Source organism: Entelurus aequoreus, linkage group LG03 (assembly GCF_033978785.1).
Source record: "Entelurus aequoreus isolate RoL-2023_Sb linkage group LG03, RoL_Eaeq_v1.1, whole genome shotgun sequence".
NCBI classification, from domain to species: domain Eukaryota; kingdom Metazoa; phylum Chordata; class Actinopteri; order Syngnathiformes; family Syngnathidae; genus Entelurus; species Entelurus aequoreus.
In genome coordinates this window covers 74,157,024-74,177,651 of record NC_084733.1, presented here as the reverse complement: position 1 = coordinate 74,177,651, position 20,628 = coordinate 74,157,024, and the positions used below count along the sequence as shown (strand labels likewise).

General features: G+C 39.3%; 1 long non-coding RNA gene across 1 annotated transcript in view; it reads right to left on the bottom strand.

Annotated features, from left to right (window-relative positions):
• The window catches only part of LOC133646869 (uncharacterized), a 95,892-nt gene extending 78,495 nt beyond the window's left edge, over positions 1 to 17,397 (bottom strand). The window contains exon 1 of the long non-coding RNA XR_009825364.1: positions 17,233 to 17,397. This is a non-coding gene — a long non-coding RNA (uncharacterized LOC133646869). The remainder of the gene's footprint in view (positions 1 to 17,232) is intronic.
• Between the last annotated feature and the right edge of the window lie 3,231 nt (positions 17,398 to 20,628).

Sequence of the window (20,628 nt, the reverse complement as noted above, 5' to 3'; positions counted from 1 at the left end):
GCCTTCCTTTTTCGCCCTCGAAAGCGTCATCGGCGCCGCGGTAAACGTGGCGGCCAGCTGGTGAAAGTTAGGGCACTCCTGGCCCGGCTTTCCGTGACTTCCCGAAGGAGGTATGGACCGGTACCTGGTTTCTTCCTGCACCCACGTTTGCTGGATCCCGCCGGGTCCTGGATTGTTCCTGTCGTCGGCCTGCAGGGGGAAGCTCGCCCGCCGCGCTCCTGCTGTCCCCGCCCCCGGAGGTGCGAAGTGAATTCCCGCCACCTGCGGGCTCTGTGTCGGGCCCCACCCGGATCAGCACCGGCCTTGGACGCGCCGGCCCCCGTTAAGTTCGGTCTTGTTAACGCAAGATCCTTGACAAACAAAACTTTTATCCTGAAGGATTTATTCGTCTCCCGCGGACTGGACTTCCTCTGTGTGACGGAGACTTGGCTGAGAACTGGTGAGTTCGCTCCTCTAAATGAACTTTTATCACCGGAGTGCTCGTATTTTAATTCTCCGCGGCCGTCTGGCCGAAAAGGAGGAGGATTAGCAGTCGTTTTTAAAAATGACTTTAAATGCCGTCAGATCCGCCTGCAATCCTCCTTTTCAAGCTTCGAACTATGCATGTTTGAGCTGGGTCTTTCTGATGTCGTCCTGTGTGCTGTAGTTTATCGACCACCTAAGTACCACAAAGACTTCATAAATGACTTTTCTGAATTTCTGGCCGAAATTCTGCCCAAATATGATCGTGTTCTTATTGTTGGTGACTTTAATATTCACACCTGCTGCCCAGACGAACCTCTATCCAGGAGCTTCCTGGATGTCATTGACTCTTTTCATTTTATACAGTCTGTATCTGGTTCCACACATGAACGTGGGCATACACTAGATCTCGTATTGTCTCATGGTTTTAATGTTGACAATGTCGTTGTTGGTGATGCTGTGTTTTCTGATCACAGTCCTGTTATGTTTAATTTAAGTTTGGACCCTGATGTGAAACCGCTTGCCGTGCGTCATGGGCGTGTTATTAGGTCTGACACCGCAGCCACCTTCTCCCCTTTATTCACTGTTTCCATGCAGAGTATATCACACTCTGCAGACACTGAACAATTGATGTGCTCTTTTCTTTCTACATGTTCTGAGGTTCTGGATAGTATAGCGCCCCTCAAAGCTATACGTCCAAAGCCAAAACAGGAGCCTTGGCTCAATGAAACCACACGCACAGCTCGGCGTGAGTGGCGAAGGGCGGAGCGCAAGTGGAAAGGGGATCACTTGGAGGTTTCTTATCAAATTTTAAAAGAAAACTGTCAGAACTATCAAAGTGTGGTTAAAGCTGAGAAAACAAAATATCTGTCAGACTTAATTTTAAATAGTATCAGCAAGCCACGTGTTCTTTTTAATACTATTAGTTATGTTCTTAATCCGAATCCAGCCACTTTACTGGAGATGACAAGTGAAACTTGTGAAAAATTTCTCTCCTTTTTTAACGATAAAGTTGCTTTTATTCGGGCAAATCTTTCTCGCTCTCCATTGAGTTTTAATGTGGCCACTCAGTGCTTGGCTGTGTTTAGTCACTTTGAGCCTGTGTCCATGCCTGAGCTTACAGGAATAGTCCACAAACTGAAACCCTCGTCCTGTCCCACAGACCCAGTCCCCCCTCGCTTTTTTAAAGAAATCTGGGGCACTATTGACTTGTCTGTTAGGGACATCATCAACAGCAGCTTGATTTCTGGCTGGGTCCCCTCTTTTTGTAAAAGAGCTGTTGTCGAGCCTTTGATTAAAAAAACAGGTCTAGATCCGACATGTTTGTCAAATTATCGGCCCATTTCCAAATTACCTTTTGTGTCAAAAATTCTGGAGAAATGTGTTTTAGCGCAGCTGCAGCCTTTTTTAGATGAAAATAGCACTTTAGATCCATTTCAGTCTGGATACAAGGCTTTGCACAGTACTGAATCTGCACTTTTAAAGGTTTTTAATGACTTGCTTTTAATGTCTGATTCTGGTAGCTCTGCCATTTTAGTGCTTTTAGATCTTACAGCTGCCTTTGACACAGTCGACCACACAATTCTTTTAGACCGCCTGAGAGACTGTGTGGGTGTCAGGGGGACTGCATTAGAGTGGTTCAGATCCTACCTGTCAGAGAGGTCCTTCTCTGTCAGGCTGGGGGACGCCACCTCTTCTTCTGCTCCGCTTTACTGTGGTGTCCCCCAGGGATCCATTCTAGGCCCCATCCTGTTTTCCTTGTACATTCTCCCTCTTGGAGAGATTTTTAAGAAACATGGAGTGTCTTATCACTTTTATGCAGATGACTGCCAAATGTATATGCCAATTTCAAAAGGCCACGGCCCCCTGACACCCCTTCTCAACTGTCTATGTGATGTCAAGGCTTGGTTAGCCCAGAATTTTTTAATAATGAATGAGGGAAAAACGGAAATTTCAGTTTTTGGTCCGGCCCTCACTGACTTGGGACCATTGCAAAATCATGTGCGTCCCAAAGTCACCAGCCTTGGCGTCACTATAGACAGCGATTTTAAATTCGACAAACAAGTCAATGGCGTTTTAAAATCGTGTTTTTATCATCTTCGTCTTTTAGCAAAGGTAAAACCATTTTTATCTTTTAACCTTTTTGAACAAGTCGTGCATGCTTTTATTTCAAGTCGCCTAGACTACTGCAATGCACTTTATGCTGGCATTAGCCAAAAAGCTCTCTCCCAGTTGCAGTTAGTCCAGAACGCGGCAACACGACTTTTAACAGGGGCCAGGAAACGTGAGCATATAACCCCAATTCTTCGGAGTTTGCACTGGCTCCCTGTTCATTTTAGAATTGATTTTAAATCCTTGCTGTTTGTTTTTAAAGCTTTACATGGACTGGCACCTCAGTATATCTCGGACCTCATCCAAATTTACACTCCTGCGCGCGCTCTGAGGTCCGAGAGCCAGCTCCAGCTCGTGGTGCCCAGGGCGAGACTTAAAACCAGGGGAGACAGGGCCTTCTCTGTGGTCGGCCCTGAACTCTGGAACACTCTGCCCCTCCATGTTCAAACTGCTCCCACAGTGGAGTGTTTTAAGTCTCGTCTAAAGACCCACTTTTATTCTTTGGCTTTTAACACTACGTGAGTTGTGTGGTCTTCTGTCTTCTGTTGTCCTGTGTGGTTAGGGTTAGGGTTATAAATTTTGATGTCTATTTTACTGTTTTAATTGGTTTCACCCTTTAAAATCGTTTTTAATCATATTTATTTTTTATATTGTCTCTGTATTGGTTTTCTATTCATTTATTCTTTGTTTTTATTCAGTCATTGGTGTAGCATAATATTGTTTTTAATATAGTTTTTAATATTGTTTTTAATATTGTTTTTAACATGGCTGTGCAGCACTTTGGAAACATTCTTGTTGTGTAAATGTGCTATATAAATAAAGTGGATTGGATTGGATTGGATTGTTGCCAACAACGCCATTGAAGCTAACTTAGCTACGGAGCGGCGGCGGGCGTTGTAGCTTTCGACGACACCCCGGCCGCTATCAGAGTCGGCAAGAAACATATATTTCCCCAAAGTTACATACGTGACATGCACATAGCGACACGCAAGCGATCAAATGTTTGGAAGCCAAAGCTGTACTCATGGTAGCGCGTCTACTATCCAACTCAAAGTCCTCCTGGTTGTGTTGCTGTAGTCCGCAGCTAATACACCGATCGCACCTACAGCTTTCTTCTTTGCAGTCTCCATTGTTCATTAAACAAATTGCAAAAGATTCACCAACACAGATGTCCAGAATAATGTGGAATCCTTCGATGAAAACAGAGCTTTTTGTATGGTGACACATTCGGTACCAATACTTCCGTTGCCGCTGTGACGTCACGCGCATACGTCATCATACATAGACGTTTTCAACCGGAAGTGTGGCGGGAAATTTAAAATTGCACTTTATAAGTTAACTCGGCCGTATTGGCATGTGTTGCAATGTTAAGATTTCATCATTGATATATAAACTATCAGACTGCGTGGTCGGTAGTAGTGGGTTTCAGTAGGCCTTTAACCATGAGATTTTTTATGTGATACTTGAGGAAATACTTTGTGTGACTTAGCCTCACCCAAATTCTACCTCCAGTGTTCCCTCGGGGAAATTAAGTTTGAGAACCCCGCACAAAGCCAACTGTAAGTTTTTCCACCTTCAGGCAAAATGGAATGCCTTCGAAGTTACTCTCCTTGGCCTTCGTTTTTGCTTGTAAAGATGAGCACAATGATCTCACCGTGTTTTTTTTTTTTACACGTGTTTCTTAAGTGAATACTTTTTGCGACCTAGCCTCACCCGAACTCTACCTGCGGTTGCCCTCAAGTAAATTGAGTTTTAGAACCCTGCAAAAAGCCAATTGTACCGTGCTGTCGAGGAAATATTTTTCCACCTTCGGGCAAAATGGAATGCCTTAGAAGTTAATGTCTTTGGCCTTCGTTTTGCTTGTAAACCGTGTTTTTTATTTGTACGCACACACACGTAGCTCTAGTTTCAATGGTGATAGCATGAACCAGGTGCAGATGGAGGGAGAGTGGACAGAAGTGTGTTTGTGTCTAATACACAAATTAATTCACTTTCAATGTAACATCTCCGCAAGGGTTGGGCAGTAAGGTGGACAAAAGCATGTGTGAAGAGTGACCATTTTCAGGGAATTTGCCCGACTTTCGACAGCTCAGTCTTCTCTCCAGCACTGTTGTTGCTAATGTTTGTATGTTTTCCTTTTTTGTAGAACAAATTGTTAATCTTTAGTTTTAGTCACCTCGCTTTAATCAGACAGCCTTCAGAATAAAATAATCTGGGAGACTCCTCCCCGTAGAAGGGAGGGTTCGTACGTATTTCACACCTAAAGCGTGACCTGCTTGGCTAGTGAGTCCTACGAAATACAAAGTACGGCAAACTTGGTAGAGGTGGGCCAGGGTTTTCGTACGAGTCGGTCTTCGTCTGACCATTTGGAAAATTGTATCACGATGGCTCACCCACAAGGACAAAATGGCATCTTATTTAATGCATGTGGTTGCCTCTCTTGCAAGTAATTCATTATATCAATAAAAATAATCAGAAGTCGAAATAAACATCGAAATAACCCAAAGTCAGGCAAATTGCAGTAACACAGCAGCATAAAAGAGACGGCACAAAAGGGGCAAAGTACAGTTTAAACCAGGGGTCGGCAAACAAAAACATTGAAAGACCCATATTGGACCAAAAATACAAAAAAAACAAATCTGTCTGGAGTCGCAAAAAATGAAGTCTTATAATGAAGGCAACACATGATGTAAGTGTATATATTAGCTATAATAGCCTACTATCAAAAAGACTGTCGCAGGCTGAAGCAAATCTTTGTTGACAGAAATGATGAAATTCAATATTCATTCTACACATTTTTACATCATTAAAAAACAACAGTAAATCTGAGGCTACTCAGAAGGTGAGATAACTCTTGGAAATTACTGGCTTTTAATGGCCAAAGGTATGGATGTTTGTGTCCAAGTTAAAGGAAACGGCAGGGTGTCTTCTTTTAATAGATTCATTACAATCTTTGGCAAGCTAGGTAATGTTTGCTGTGGTCTGGAACAACATGCCACAACTATCTGAAATGCAGCCAATAATACATACAGATAATGTGTCATGAGACATGCAAAACTAAATTGTATACAAAGAGGATAAAAGTAAACAATATTAATTGAGCTCAAATATACCTACAAATGAGGCATAATGATGCAATATGTACATACAGCTAGCCTAAATAGCATGTTAGCATTGATTAGCTTGCAGTCATGCACTGACAAAATATGCCTGATTAGCACTCCAACAAGTCAATATCAGCAACAAAGCGCACCTGTGTGCATTCACGCACAGCATAAAACGTTTGGCGGACAAAATGAGACAAAGGAGTGGAAGATTTTACATGTAAACAAACTGTTGCGTCACAGTCCACACTATGGTGAGTTGAAGAGCCGCCGAAATTAGTAGGACAAAACGATGTTCACCAAATACTCTCAACAGTGAAGCATACACACACACACATATTAAACTGAGCTTTCTACCAACTGGGAAGGTTTGTGTCATGTTTGTCCTCAAACAAAATACATACTAAAACAAAAAAAATATTTTCCCCCATCTTTTTCCATTTTCAATCCTTTTTTAAAAATGCTCCAGGGAGCCACTAGGGCGGCACAAAAGCCGCTGGTTGCTGACCCTGGGTTTAAACATTACGTGTGAGCACAGGTCAAGGTACTTGTCCACCCCATCTTTTAAAACCATTCTTTTTTGTGATGTATTCAAGATTAGCTTACCTTGATTTCCTCACACTCATCCAATCACACGTCAGGACTCAGCCTGTACACATTCAAGGCCTCACAGATCGTCGGAAATCATAGAACTCTTTTCAAAAAGGCTCAGCGGGGAGCCACAACAAGGAGGCTGAAGAGCCGCGGGTTGCTATGTCCTAGCACAGGCACCTCGGGGGCTCATGTATTATGAGTTGCGTGAATTTCCCCACTAAAGATAGGTGTACGTTCAAATTTAGAAAACATTGCACGCAAGAAAAAATGATTTAAGCGTGCATGTGGACTAATCCAAGCCCATTTCTTTGTTACATTCGGAATTGCTTGCAATTTATATTGGAATTAGCCAATATGCCCAATCAGGATTCAGTATGAGGAACTTTTTTCTCGTGTTCCGAGCATTTGAAAGCCGGTTGGGATTTTGAGACTGTTGTGTGCGCCAAAAACTGCACACAGACTGAAGAAAAAAAGGAATGTTGGAGCATCAGAAAAAAGGTGAAGAAGAAGATGAGTATGCATGGCCAAAATTTTAATAAATAGTCATTGCAATGATACATACAACTATAGAGGGTGGATGCCTCTGATTACCCCCAAGATAAATAGAGTTAGGTAACCTTAAACAAAATGTTTTTATACAGTAGCCTGCTTACAGCCAGATTAGAGTTTCATGTGAAAAATATATAATATTTGGTTTGCAATCTTTTAAATTTAAACATGCTCAGTGGCCTTGTGGTTAGAGTGTCCGCCCTGAGATCGTTAGGTCGTGAGTTCAAACCCCGGCCGAGTCATACCACAGACTGTAAAAATGGGACCCATTACCTCCCTGCTTGGCACTCAGCATTAAGGGTTGGAATTGGGGGTTAAATCACCAAAATTATTCCAGAGTGTGGCCACCGCTGCTGCTCACTGCTCCCCTCACCTCCCAGGGGGTGAAACAAGGGCATGGGTCAAATGCAGAGGGTAATTTCACCACACCCAGTGTGGGTGTGTGACTATCAGTGGTACTTTAACTTTAGGCCAGCATATCACAAAGGATGCGAAAGAAAGTGACTCTTGTGTGCTCAATTTATTATCACAACCCAGGAGAGGACTCGCTGTCCCAGCTGTGCGTGACACAGTCCTCCACCTACCCAGGTCTCCGGTGCAAGTGGAGCAGCTGTTCACGGGAACACATTATGACAGCAATAGGTAGCAAAACAATCGCCGATACAAATTAAGACGTCCTGACAAATATTAATATGAATACGAAGCATCAGCGAAAAAGTGAATTTTGTGTTTTTGCCTCGATCTTTTTACATTTTTAAATCAAATGTTGATCAAATCAACAGCATGTAGAAATGTGTTTACGCGAGCCATGTCAAGGTCACTCTTGATACATTTCACCTTTGCTGTGACAAAGGTCCAGTGACATGCAGTCAGGGGAGGCAGGTGAGGCGGGTCCTCACGTGGCATCATGGAAAGAAAAAAAATTAAAAAGAAAAAAAAATTAATTAAATTGTTATATGTATCCAGTGATTATACTGTAAAGTTATTTTCCATTTAACTTCACCAGTTTTAGATTATATTTATTCAAAATCGCTGAATTTTCACATTTGCCGTTCAAATACTGAGAAGAGACTTGCGGTGAGTCACCAGCCGGTTGAGCCTCACCATGGATTGCGCAATGACTCGGCTAACTGCTGGCCTGCTGTGCAGTGAGACCGTATTGCTATATGAATTATATTATACATTTCCATAGTTTAGTTAGCTGAGGTATATAATGTACAGTGTATTTTGTCAACAACTGTATGTGTGTAACGTATTTCTTGTGCTGAGCAATCATAAAACGGCTGCAAAAGACGCACTGGGTGAGGCTCGCAGTAATCCCGCCTCCTGGTGGTAGAGGGCGGTAGTGATCCCAGCGATCATTCTTGTGACTACTCGGCTGCAGAATAAGTGACAACAAGCAGCAACAGTTAGCGATCGTTTATTTTTTCCTCTCGCCTGAACTTTAACATGGAGGATTACATATCTAAAATAAAACCGTTTTCTAAACTGGACTTTCGATCGAAGCAGGAGGTAATAATTAAAGGATCATCTCCATCGAGACAGAGAGACTTTTAAAACTGAAGAAAGATAAGAAAGACTTCTATAACCAAGTTATCGATGCTTTTGTTCAAAACGAGCGGCGCATGGACTTCATTTATAAGTAAAGGTAAGACCATTATAACGTTTTTTTTATTAAACGTGCTTTTTTGTGTGCTACAGTTTGTATGTGTAAAGTTAAAGTTAAGTTAAAGTACCAATGATTGTCACACACACACTAGGTGTGGTGAAATGTGTCCTCTGCATTTGACCCATCCCTTGATCACCCCCTGGGAGGTGAGGGGAGCAGTGGGCAGCAGCGGCGCCGCGCCCGGGAATCATTTTTGGTTATTTAACCCCCAATTCCAACCCTTGATGCTGAGTGCCAAGCAGGGAAGAATGCTGGTATGAACTTTTAAACATAACCCGTTAACTGCTGCCAATCAAATGGTGAATAAGATACTATTTATTTGTAAATCTGACTGTGATGAAGTCAGTGCCTCACCAGCCATGAACCTCACCGCACGTCACTGCAAAGGTCGTACGGCAGGTTTATGTTCGTACACAAGCCTAATACACGAAACCCAGAGTCAGAACCAGACTATTTGGTCAGGACGTAAATCACAAAATGTATTTTTCCTTTGAAATTGCCCATTTGGATGGTCAACTACCATCAGGGCTACATAGACAACAGAAGGGAGGAGGAGGTCTAGATTTACAGCGGCAGGTAGGTAAAGTTGCAGCCAGATAATGGTATTTCACCCCGGAGCCAACCTCGGTGGTATCAACAGCAAAGTGTGATGAAGCCGCCCCGAGAGACACGCTATGAATCACGGCACATCTAAGTCTTAACACAATTACAGCTTTCACACCATGGATGTTTCACTCGCCTCTGTCATTCCAAAGCAGACATTTTTCTCACCCACATTTTCTATGTGCTAAAGTGCGCCCTAGAAACTGTCTTTGCCATTGCCATTGGTTAATAAGGTGTCAATCACGTAAAGGTAGAAATATGGCTACAAACAGATCCCTGTTGATACGCTGATACTGTCCAGCACCTCATTTCTGATTCAGACATACTGAGCCTGAGATTTTCCATTAATTTGGTTGAAATCCAGGCAATATCAAATCTGAAATGAATAACCGTCAGACAAACCGATATGATATGATCTTACTTACAGTATGTCAATATCGGCTGATAGTATTAGTGATATTAGGTCATGTTTACACTGCACACCAAATCTGATTTGTTTGCCCTCAAGTGACACAGAGCAACATTTTTTTTACCAGTCTAAACACTCCAAAGTGCTTAAAGTGCTGATCTTTTGGCATCAGATTCAGGCCACATCAGGAGGTAGTCTGGAATCCGGTTGGAATCTGATCTTTTCAAATGTGACTCCAGTCTTAACGCAAGGCGACCTGAAATGTGATTTTTTTCTCGTCCGCTTTGAGCGAGCGAGGTCAATCGTGTGCGCGGGGAAAGACGCAGTCCACCAGCGGATACTGGATACTTCACCACAACATTCGGTTTCGGTTTCTATTTAAGACAACCACATTTTCGGTGCATCACTTGTCAATAGTGCGCAAATAATAAGTTATATGTAATGTATGAATATATATTTTGATTCCGAAGAAATTGCGATTGTTGAAAGACCGGAATTGACGCGGTGGCGTATTTGTTGAAAAATAAAGCTCCCGTCGATCCACGCTGATGTCCGTATCTCCTCTACTTAACAGCCCTAAAAAGATTACAACCCTCCCAAATATATTACACTATATATATATATCCATTCATACATTACTTTTACATTTTAAAAAAACTTGTTTTTAAGGTGTAATGACTTATTTTATTTTGTAGTAGTAGCGACTTCCTCCCGATCAACTTCCTTTGTTTTCACTTTATCAAAATGTGCATGCCTGTGCGTGTTTACACTGGCGTTTAATAAAAATCACAATTTACTTGCAGTGTAAACAGTCAGCCGGAAAAAATCAGATCTAAAAAAAATCCAATTTGGGCCACTTTAGCCTGCAATGTAAACGTGATCTACCAAAGACTAAAAATGGGACCCATTACCTCCCTGATCAAGGGTTGGAATCACCAAAATGATTCCCGAGCGCGGCCACCGCTGCTGCTCACTACTCCCCTAAACTCCCAGGGTGTGGAACATGGGGATGGGTCAAATGCAGAGGATAATTTCACCACACCTAATGCGTGCGCGTGACTATCAGTGGTACATAAACTTTAACTTCAATCTTTGATATGTGTATAGCAACACTTTTGGAGGCTCTGACGTGATGAAAGTAGGGCTGCAACTAACGATTAATTTGATAATCGATTAATCTGTCAATTATTACTTTGATTAATCGATTAATAATCAGATAAAAGAGACAAACTACATTTCTATCCTATCCAGTATTTTATTGGGAAAAAAACAGCATACTGGCACCATACTTATTTTCATTATTGTTTCTCAGCTGTTTGTAAATGTTGCAGTTTATAAATAAAAGGTTTATTAAAAAAAAAATAATAATAATTTTAAAAAATAAAATTAAAAAAAAATCTGCGCATAGCATAGATCCAACGAATTGATAACTAAATTAATCGGCAACTATTTTAATCATTGATTTTAATCGATTTAATCGATTAGTTGTTGCAGCCCTAGATGAAAACAAAGATTAGTCTTCCAAAAAAATGCTTGCTGGTATCCACAGTCACAAACAGATTGCAGTCCTGTTAGGAAACACTGAAGAGTAAACAGAACTGGTTCTTTACAGTAAAAAAAAACACCAAATATGAGTGAATTTAAAAGGGAATTTCCTTTTTTTTTATTTGCAGTGTCTGTGTTAAAATCAACTAATATAGTGATAATTGTGTCGATTTTCCTGTAGAATTTATTATTGAAAAATGGTTTTAAAAATTTAAATTGGGTGCACTACTTGTCAGCAACCAGCAGAAGCACTGTTGATTCAGTCTTGATTAATTTTCTTATATATAAAAAAAAGAACATGAAGCCCGCTACAAACTACTTATCATTAGCGTTATCTGACATGGAAAGAGGAGTTCAGAACCTTTAGTGTGATTTCCGCCCATCCTATTGAAAAAGTGACGACTGATTGATTAATGGTCGTTAATGGAAGAAATATCAAAATGTGCATGTCTAGTGTGTAACATGCTACGCCTTTTGACTTCTTGAAATTAAAATGAAGAAAACATGATCAGAAAGGAAAACTGTTCACTAATTTGAGCCTTTTGTATACCTCTTCCTACACGCAGATCATGCATTGTACATAGGGCCCCACGATCTGTGGGGGCCCTTTTTTGCGTGAATAAGCACATGTTAACTGTCAATAAATGTATAACAGAGCGCTTTTTTCTCACTGCAAGTGCTTATTTTGTCTCAGAAAAGGAGACGAATGGATGTTTTAATTAGGCTAGGTTAGTTATTCTGCACCAAAAACTAATTATTCAACAGTGTATTTCCTGTGCATCTGTTTTAGCACAAACATGACTCAAATAAATGCAAGTTTTAATCAAAAAAGAAAAAACAATATCATCAATGTTGTTGTTACTATTGGTATTATTATTGTATCAATTGGAATGAAATGTTTATTGTCAATACTGTGCTACGATCCACTAAATGAATTTCTAAATTAAAAAATAAATAAATTAAATGCTCTTTTCAATACTATTTGCATAGTACATGTTGTATTTGCTAATGTAGGGGTTATTTTTAGTAGTTGTCCCCACAATTCCCCCTTCTATCTTCTTTTGGTTTCTTCTCGTTATCCCCTCCTGCCAAAAGATAAATATATCCAACCCTATAATACATTTTAATAAAATTAAATATAAATAATGCAACAAGTATCCCACACTTTTCTTTCGTTAAGTAAATCCGTACTGTAGATACGGGCTAATTGATCACCAATAATAGTTTCAGTTACCCCTTGAAATCGAGAGTCTGCATCTGGAGGGGCTATCCTAAGTAAATTGAAAAAAAAAAATAGAATAAAAATAGTTTCACAAAAATAAGGTGTGGAAAAATATTGTGCTTGGCGCTACCTTAAAGGCCTACTGAAATGACATTTTTTTATTTAAACGGGGATAGCAGATCCATTCTATGTGTCATACTTGATCATTTCGCGATATTGCCATATTTTTGCTGAAAGGATTTAGTAGAGAACATCGACGATAAAGTTCGCAACTTTTGGTCGCTGATAAAAAAAAGCCTTGCTTGTACCGGAAGTAGCGTGACGTCGCAGGTTGAAGGGCTCCTCACATTTCCCCATTGTTTACACCAGCAGCGATAGCGATTCGGACCGAGAAAGCGACGATTACCCCATTAATTTGAGCGAGGATGAAAGATTCGTGGATGAGGAACGTGAGAGTGAAGGACTAGAGTGCAGTGCAGGACGTATCTTTTTTCGCTCTGACCGTAACTTAGGTACAAGGGCTCATTGGATTCCACACTTTCTCCTTTTTCTATTGTGGATCACGGATTTGTATTTTAAACCACCTCGGACACTATATCCTCTTGAAAATGAGAGTCGAGAACGCAAAATGGACATTCACAGTGATTTTTATCTCCACGATAATACATCGGTGAAGCACTTTAGCTACGGAGCTAACGTGATAGCATCGTGCTTAAATGCAGATAGAAACAAAAGAAATTGGCCCCTCACTGGAAGGATAGACAGAAGATCAACAATACTACTATCAGGAGACACCGAACCAAACCCTGGACATGTAACTACACGGTTAATGCTGTGCTGCCTGTCGAAGCCTAGCAATGCTGTTGCTAACGATGCCATTGAAGCTAACTCGGCTACGGGACCTCGTCAGAGCTATGATAAAAACATTAGCGCTCCACCTACGCCAGCCCTCATCTGCTCATCAACACCCGTGCTCACCTGCGTTCCAGCGATCGACGGCGCGACGAAGGACTTCACCCGATCATCGATGCGGTCGGCGGCTAGTGTCGGATAGCGCGTCTGCTATCCAACTCAAAATCCTCCTGGTTGTGTTGCTGCAGCCGGCCGCTAATACACCGATTCCACCTACAACTTTCTTCTTTGCAGTCTCCATTGTTCATTAAACAAATTGCAAAAGATTCACCAACACAGATGTCCAGAATACTGTGGAATTTTGCGATGAAAAAGGAGCTGTTTGTATTGAGCTACAATGTGTCCCAATACTTCCGTTTCAACCCTTGACGTCACGCGCAAACGTCATCATACCTAGACGTTTTCAAGCGGAAGTTTTCCGGGAAATTTAAAATTGCACTTTATAAGTTAACCCGGCCGTATTGGCATGTGTTGCAATGTTAAGATTCCGTTATTGATATATAAACTATCAGACTGCGTGGTCTGTAGTAGTGGGTTTCAGTAGGCCTGTAAGACATTTTATACGTGGATCAAACCAACTAAACCTGAGAGAAGGAGGCAAAGAAAAACTTTTTGGAACTAAATCAAAACAAGAACCTGTACAAATCCCTTCTCTTATGGTTTTCTCCTTTAATACACTCATAAATACAAACTCTTGCTGGGGGACGTTGACGTAAATACACATCTTTACAGGCAACCGAGTTGATTTCCTGCGACGTCTCTCCAAACTGCCAAACCCGATAGCCATAATAGTTTTAGGAATACATATGTCATTTGATTGTAAAGACATTAGGGAAATCACTGACTGTGTAAAAAACACCATCGATATGACAATTAAAGAAGACCGACCTCTGATCTCCCTCCCGAAATGGACGAGGGGCCGTCTGAACACCAGAAATTGCCACGGGGAACATCCTGAAACATCAAAATATCAAATGTCTCTCGCAGGACGACAGCGATGAAGCGAGAGGGGGAGGAGGGAAGTTCAGCTATCAGTACGGGAGCTATGAATGAGACGAGACAGGTGAAAGTCAGTTTATACGAGGCCAGCTGCTTAGACAGGTGCTCACTGGCGCTTATGGCACATCACATCATTCCACGTCCTCCTATGGCGGCTACGCTACATTGTGCAATAATCCCATACCAGGGGAGTCGAACTTGTTTTCATGGAGGGCCACATCGCAGTCATGGCTGCCCTCAGAGGGCCGCTTGTAACAGTGAATATATAAGAATATAAAAGGATAATCGCCTCATTATATTATTGCCTATGCCAGGGGTGTCCAAACTTTTTCCACTGAGGGCCGCACATGGAAAAATTAAAGCATGCGGGGGGCCATTTTGGTATTTTTCATTTTCAAACCATAACAAAATATATAGTTGTTTTTTTTAAACAATTAGGGCTCCTGGGGCCCGTAAAGGGTCTCAGTCATTAAAATGTTAAAAACAAGTCAAATTATTATTTCCTATTATTATATATGCCTTTTCTGTCAAAGACAACTTTGTTTTTTATAGTAAAACTGAAATTTGCAGTATTTCCCCCACCGCCCAAAACATCCAGAAAGCAATGTTTGATGTGAAGTAATTGGAGCCCTGAAAAGATCAATAATGCAGGACACCATTGATTTTATTTTCATTATTATTTTTGATTAATCAGAGTGAAAAGATAAATAAAATCCCACTAAATATTTTTGGGATCCAAAAGGTACCCCACTCATAGAGTGATACATTTTTATTATGATTTGTTTTACTTTCAACCCTTAAGTTACGAGATCAACTTCAGATATATCTGTCGATTTTACGTTTGAACTATTATTTTGTTTGTTTTATGCTCTTTTGTCAAAGAAAACTTGGATGTTTTTATATGGCAACCACACAATATAGGCAATATTTTTCCACATAAAACATTTTAATGTGAAGTAATTGGAGCCTTGAAGATGTCAATAATTCATTATGAGGTGGCGACTTGTCCAGGGTGTACCACGCCTTCCGCCCATGTGCAGCTGAGATAGGCTCCAGCAACCCCCGCGACCCCGAACGGGACAAGCGGTAGGAAATGGATGGATGGATGGATGATTTTTTTGTCTTTTTTTTTTTTTTTTTTTTTTGAGCAATGGCAAAAAAGGAAAATAAAGACAAAATTTAAAAAAAACAGCCTGCATGGCAGCTTTGTGTCAACATTGCAACATTTTCTAGTTAGATTTCACGTCGGCGTCCCACTGGGGTGAGTTTTTCCTTGCCCGTATGTGGGCTCTGTACCGAGGATGTCGTTGTGGCTTGTGCAGCCCTTTGAGACACTTGTGATTTAAGGCTATATAAATAAACATTGATTGATTGATTGATTGACCTCATTCCACTTTTTTAATGTTTTTTTGATTTTTGCAATGGCATTTCCAGAATGTGTGGCGGGCCGCTAAACAATTAGCTGCGGGCCACAAATGGCCCCCGGGCCGCACTTTGGACACCCCTGGCCTATGCATTTGGCTATTTGATTTTTGTACGTACAAATTGATGGATAACTTGCTTTGAAATCGTAAGTCAAGGTGACAAGCAGATATTTAAGTATGTATTGTTATTCTTACAAACTATCATACGGTATGTAACAATTAGGGGTGCTAAAAAATGTTGTTTTTTATCACATTCGAATCCTGATTTTTTTTTAGTAATTTTCAAAAATCGAATGTATTTTATTTTTGACGAATTATTTAAAAAAAATAAAAAATGTAGGCCATCTCTATGCTTATTTGGTGCACGTCAGCAACCAAATGGAAGTTTTGTAACCTGTTAGCTGTTTTGTTAAGGTGTTATTATTATACCAAATAATACATTGCAAAAGTCAGTTTGAATCAAGAATTGTGTTGAATTGAGTATCGATTATGAATCAAATCCTCACCCCAAGAATCGGAATCGAATGGCACCCAAAGATTCACACCGATAACAATTGAATAGTTGTGGTATCCACAGTCACAAATAGGAAACACTAAAGAGTAAACAGAACTGGTTCTTTACAGTAAAAAAAACACCAAATATGAGTGAATTTGAAAGGGAATTTCCCTTTTTTATTTGCAGTGTCTGTGTTAAAATCAATTAGTATAGTTATAATTGTGTCGATTTTCCTGTAGTATTTATTATTGAAAAAATGTTTTACAAATTTAAGTTGAGTGCACTACTTGTCAGCAACCAGCAGAGGCACTGTTGATTCAGTCTTGGTTAATTTCTGTATATATAAAAAAGAACAACATGAAGTCCGCTACAAACTACTTATCATTAGCGTTATCTGACATGGAAAGAGGAGGTCAGAACCTTTAGTGTGATGTGATTTACGCCCATCCTATTGAAAAAGTGACGACTGATTGATTAACGGTCGTTAATTTTCCACATAGCAGATGGAAGAAATATCAAAATGTGCATGTCTAGTGTGTAACATGCTACGCCTTTTGACTTCTTGAAATTAAAATGAAGAAAACATGATCAGAAAGGAAAACTGTTCACTAATTTGAGCCTTTTGTATACCTCTTCCCAAATAATAATCACGTCAGCAACCAAATGGAGGTTTTGTAACCTGTAAGCTGTTTTGTTAAGGTGTTGTTATTATTATACCAAATAATACATTGCAAAAATCAGTTTGAATCAAGAATTGTGTTGAATTGAGTATCGATTATGAATCAAATCCTCACCCCAAGAATCGGAATCGAATGGCACCCAAAGATTCACACCGATAACAATTGAATAGTTGTGTATGTATATCAAAGTTCAAAACATATGAAATGTCATGTATGACAAAAAATTTTCGGCCAAAATGGAAATAATGACATTAAATTACTGAGTTAATGACAATAGATTACAAAAAATAGCGCTGATAGCAAGGATAACAATGGCCGATGTTTGTGAGCAAAGAGCAACGTTAAGAAGTGGAAGATCAGCAATACTTGCAAGTCAAACACAAGTGACATATGAAGATGACTTAGCTTAGCGTATTTAGCATCATTTTTCTGAGGTTTTCTGGCTTTCTTACCTGTGGTCGGGTCCTCTCCTCGACTCGCGTTTCTTTTGTAAACCCTTCTTTCGTGCCGCATCCTAAAAGGTCCTCCATTTGTATCCAAATGTTGATATTAATGTTGCTATTTGTTTGAGTAGACGAGTCAATAAAAAGAGGTCAATAAAACATGCAACAATTGAATCAAACAGATACAAAATTAAAAACACAAAATGGCTGCCGTCGGCATGACTGATTGATAGTGGAACACAGGTGCGAACAGGAAGTGGAGAAGAAGAAGCAAACATTTTCAAAATACGACAGGAAGTACTTTAATTAGTGGTTCTAAATATTCGGCTTTAACGGTTTTCCCATGGAATAAAACTAACATTTATTATTAAATGAGGTTTACTTAATACATATATACTTTATTATGTCGTAGTACCATACCATACCAACTTTATTTATAAAGCCCTTTAAAAACAACCACAGTTGAAATTGCTACGTGGACCCCGACTTAAACAAGTTGAAAAACGTATTCGAGTGATACCATTTAGTGATGCCATTAGAGCGTCAACTAACGATTAATTTGATAATCGAACAATCTGTTGATTATTGCTTCGATTAATCGATTAATAATCGGATAAAAGAGACCAACTACATTTCTATCATTTCCAGTATTTCATTTAAAAAAAACGGCATACTGGCACCATACTTATTTTGATTATTTTTTCTCAGCTGTTTGTACATGTTGCAGTTTATGAATAAAGGTTTATAAAAAAATATATATATACTTTTTTTTTTTTTTAATTTCAAAAAATACAAAATTATTGCCTCTGCGCATGCGCATAGCAAAGATGCAACGAATCGATGACTAAATTAATCGCCAACTATTTTTATAATTGATGTTAACCGATTGAATCGATTAGTTGTTGCAGCCCTAATATATATATACACACATTTTATACATATATATATATTTATATATATATATATGCACATAGAAAAAGCAGATACAAATTATCTTAAGAGCAATTTGTTAGATAAAAAGGCAGTTAAAAATAAAAAAAAACAGTTTAAACAGTATTATTTATGTATCAACTTTCAATGTTCCTGATTTTTTTTTTACCTAACTCTTAGCATGCTACTTAAAGCCAACAAGTCTTTAAATGTTGAAAAATCAGTCAATTAAAACAAAATGTATGATTACTTATGTTTAGTATGATTTTTTTTTTTAAAACATAATTTTTCAGCTGCAGGAGGGCCACTTCACCAAAAGCGAAAAGTAAACAGACACCATCTTCTTATGTGTATTTGTATAAAAAAGACTAGCACATTTTCATTGCTTTACATAGAAAAGTGGAGAGAGAAACAATTAAAAAACTATCTTCCAGCATGTGGTCCACGAGAACCACAAAATAAATAAATAAGTGAATTATCTCGTGGCCCGGTGCTGCCTAACAAGCCTTGATCCAAATCCAAAGTGACACCCCATAAACAGCTTGTCAAAAAGCTTTACCTTGATTTCATCTGTCTTGTTGTCCATCTGTCTAAGTGTCCAAAATAAAAGACCCACTCAATAAATTAATTACCTGCAGTCAATTGGCTGCTCATGCGTGCAACATCTCCTAATATTGCTTTCTTGGCTGCGGCCACAGCGCACCTGGATGCTCCATGGAGGATCGCCTAAAATTAAAACCTTGTTATTTCTTCAAAGTTCAGTGAAATAAAGGAGGGACAACATGAATAGCATGCGGATTTACTAATAAACATTTCTTACTGCCAAACACAACAACTGACTGTCTATGTATACACTTCGGAGCTTATTTCACTGTTCTACTCTCAATCTATCATCTTGGAGAGGATTTCGATATCGTGCGACATAATATGACACGATAAAAAAACACAATACAAACAATATTAAAAACAATTAAAAAAACTTGCTTATTCAGGTGTTTTTTTATTTGAAGATTGGTATTGTTTGGATATAATTGTATTGTACTTATTTTGACCCTCTTCTTACTTGTTTTTAACTTGTTTGTCTTGTAAAGCACTTTGGGCACCATTGTGATGTTGTAAGGTGCATTGATTAATTGATTGATTGACTGGGCTATATGCATATATATGTATATATATATATATATATATATATATATATATATATATATATATATATATATATATATATATATATATATATATATATATATATATATATATATATATATATATATATGCACATATACATATATTTACATATACAGTCGTGGTCAAAAGTTTACATACACTTGTAAAGAACATAATGTCATGGCTGTCTTGAGTTTCCAATAATTTCTACAACTCTTATTTTTTTGTGATAGAGTGATTGGAGCACATACTTGTTGGTCACAATAAAACATTCATGAAGTTTGGTTCTTTTATCAATTCATTATGGGTCTACTGAAAATGTGAGCAAATCTGCTGGGTCAAAAGTATACATACGGCAATGTTAATATTTGGTTACATGTCCCTTGGCAAGTTTCACTGCAATAAGGTGCTTTTGGTAGCCATGCACAAGCTTCTAGCAAGATTCTGGTTGAATTTTTGAACATATTGCTGGGCATTGTGGCCAAACAGTTCACATTCTGTTTCATCTGACATCACATGGACAAAGATAAGACCTTCTGGAGGAAAGTTCTGTGGTCAGATGAAACAAAAATTGAGCTGTTTGGCCACAATATCCTGCAATATGTTTGGAGGAGAAGAGGTGAGGCCTTTAATCCCAGGAACACCAATCCTACCGTCAAGCATGGTGGTGGTAGTATTATGCTCTGGGCCTGTTTTGCTGCCAATGGAACTGGTGCTTTAAATGGGACAATGCAAAAGGAGGATTACCCCCAAATTCTTCAGGACAACCTAAAATCATCAGCCCGGAGGTTGGGTCTTGGGCGCAGTTGGGTGTTCCAACAGGACAATGACCCCAAACACACGTCAAAGGTGGTAAAGGAATGGCTAAATCAGGCTAGAATGAAGTTTTTAGAATGACCTTCCCAAAGTCCTGACTTAAACGTGTGGACAATGCTGAAGAAACAAGTCCATGTCAGAAAACCAACAAATTTAGCTGAACTGCACCAATTTTGTCAAGAGGAGTGGTCAAAAATTCAACCAGTAGCTTGTGGATGGCTACCAAAAGCGCCTTATTGCAGTGAAACTTGCCAAGGGACATGTAACCAAATATTAACATTGCTGTATGTATACTTTTGACCCAGCAGATTTGCTCACATGTTCAGTAGACCCATAATAAATTCATAAAAGAACCAAACTTCATGAATGTTTTTTGTGACCAACAAGTATGTGCTCCAATCACTCTATCACAAAAAAATATGAGTTGTAGAAAATATTGGAAACTCAAGACAGCCATGACATTATGTTCTTTACAAGTGTATGTAAACTTTT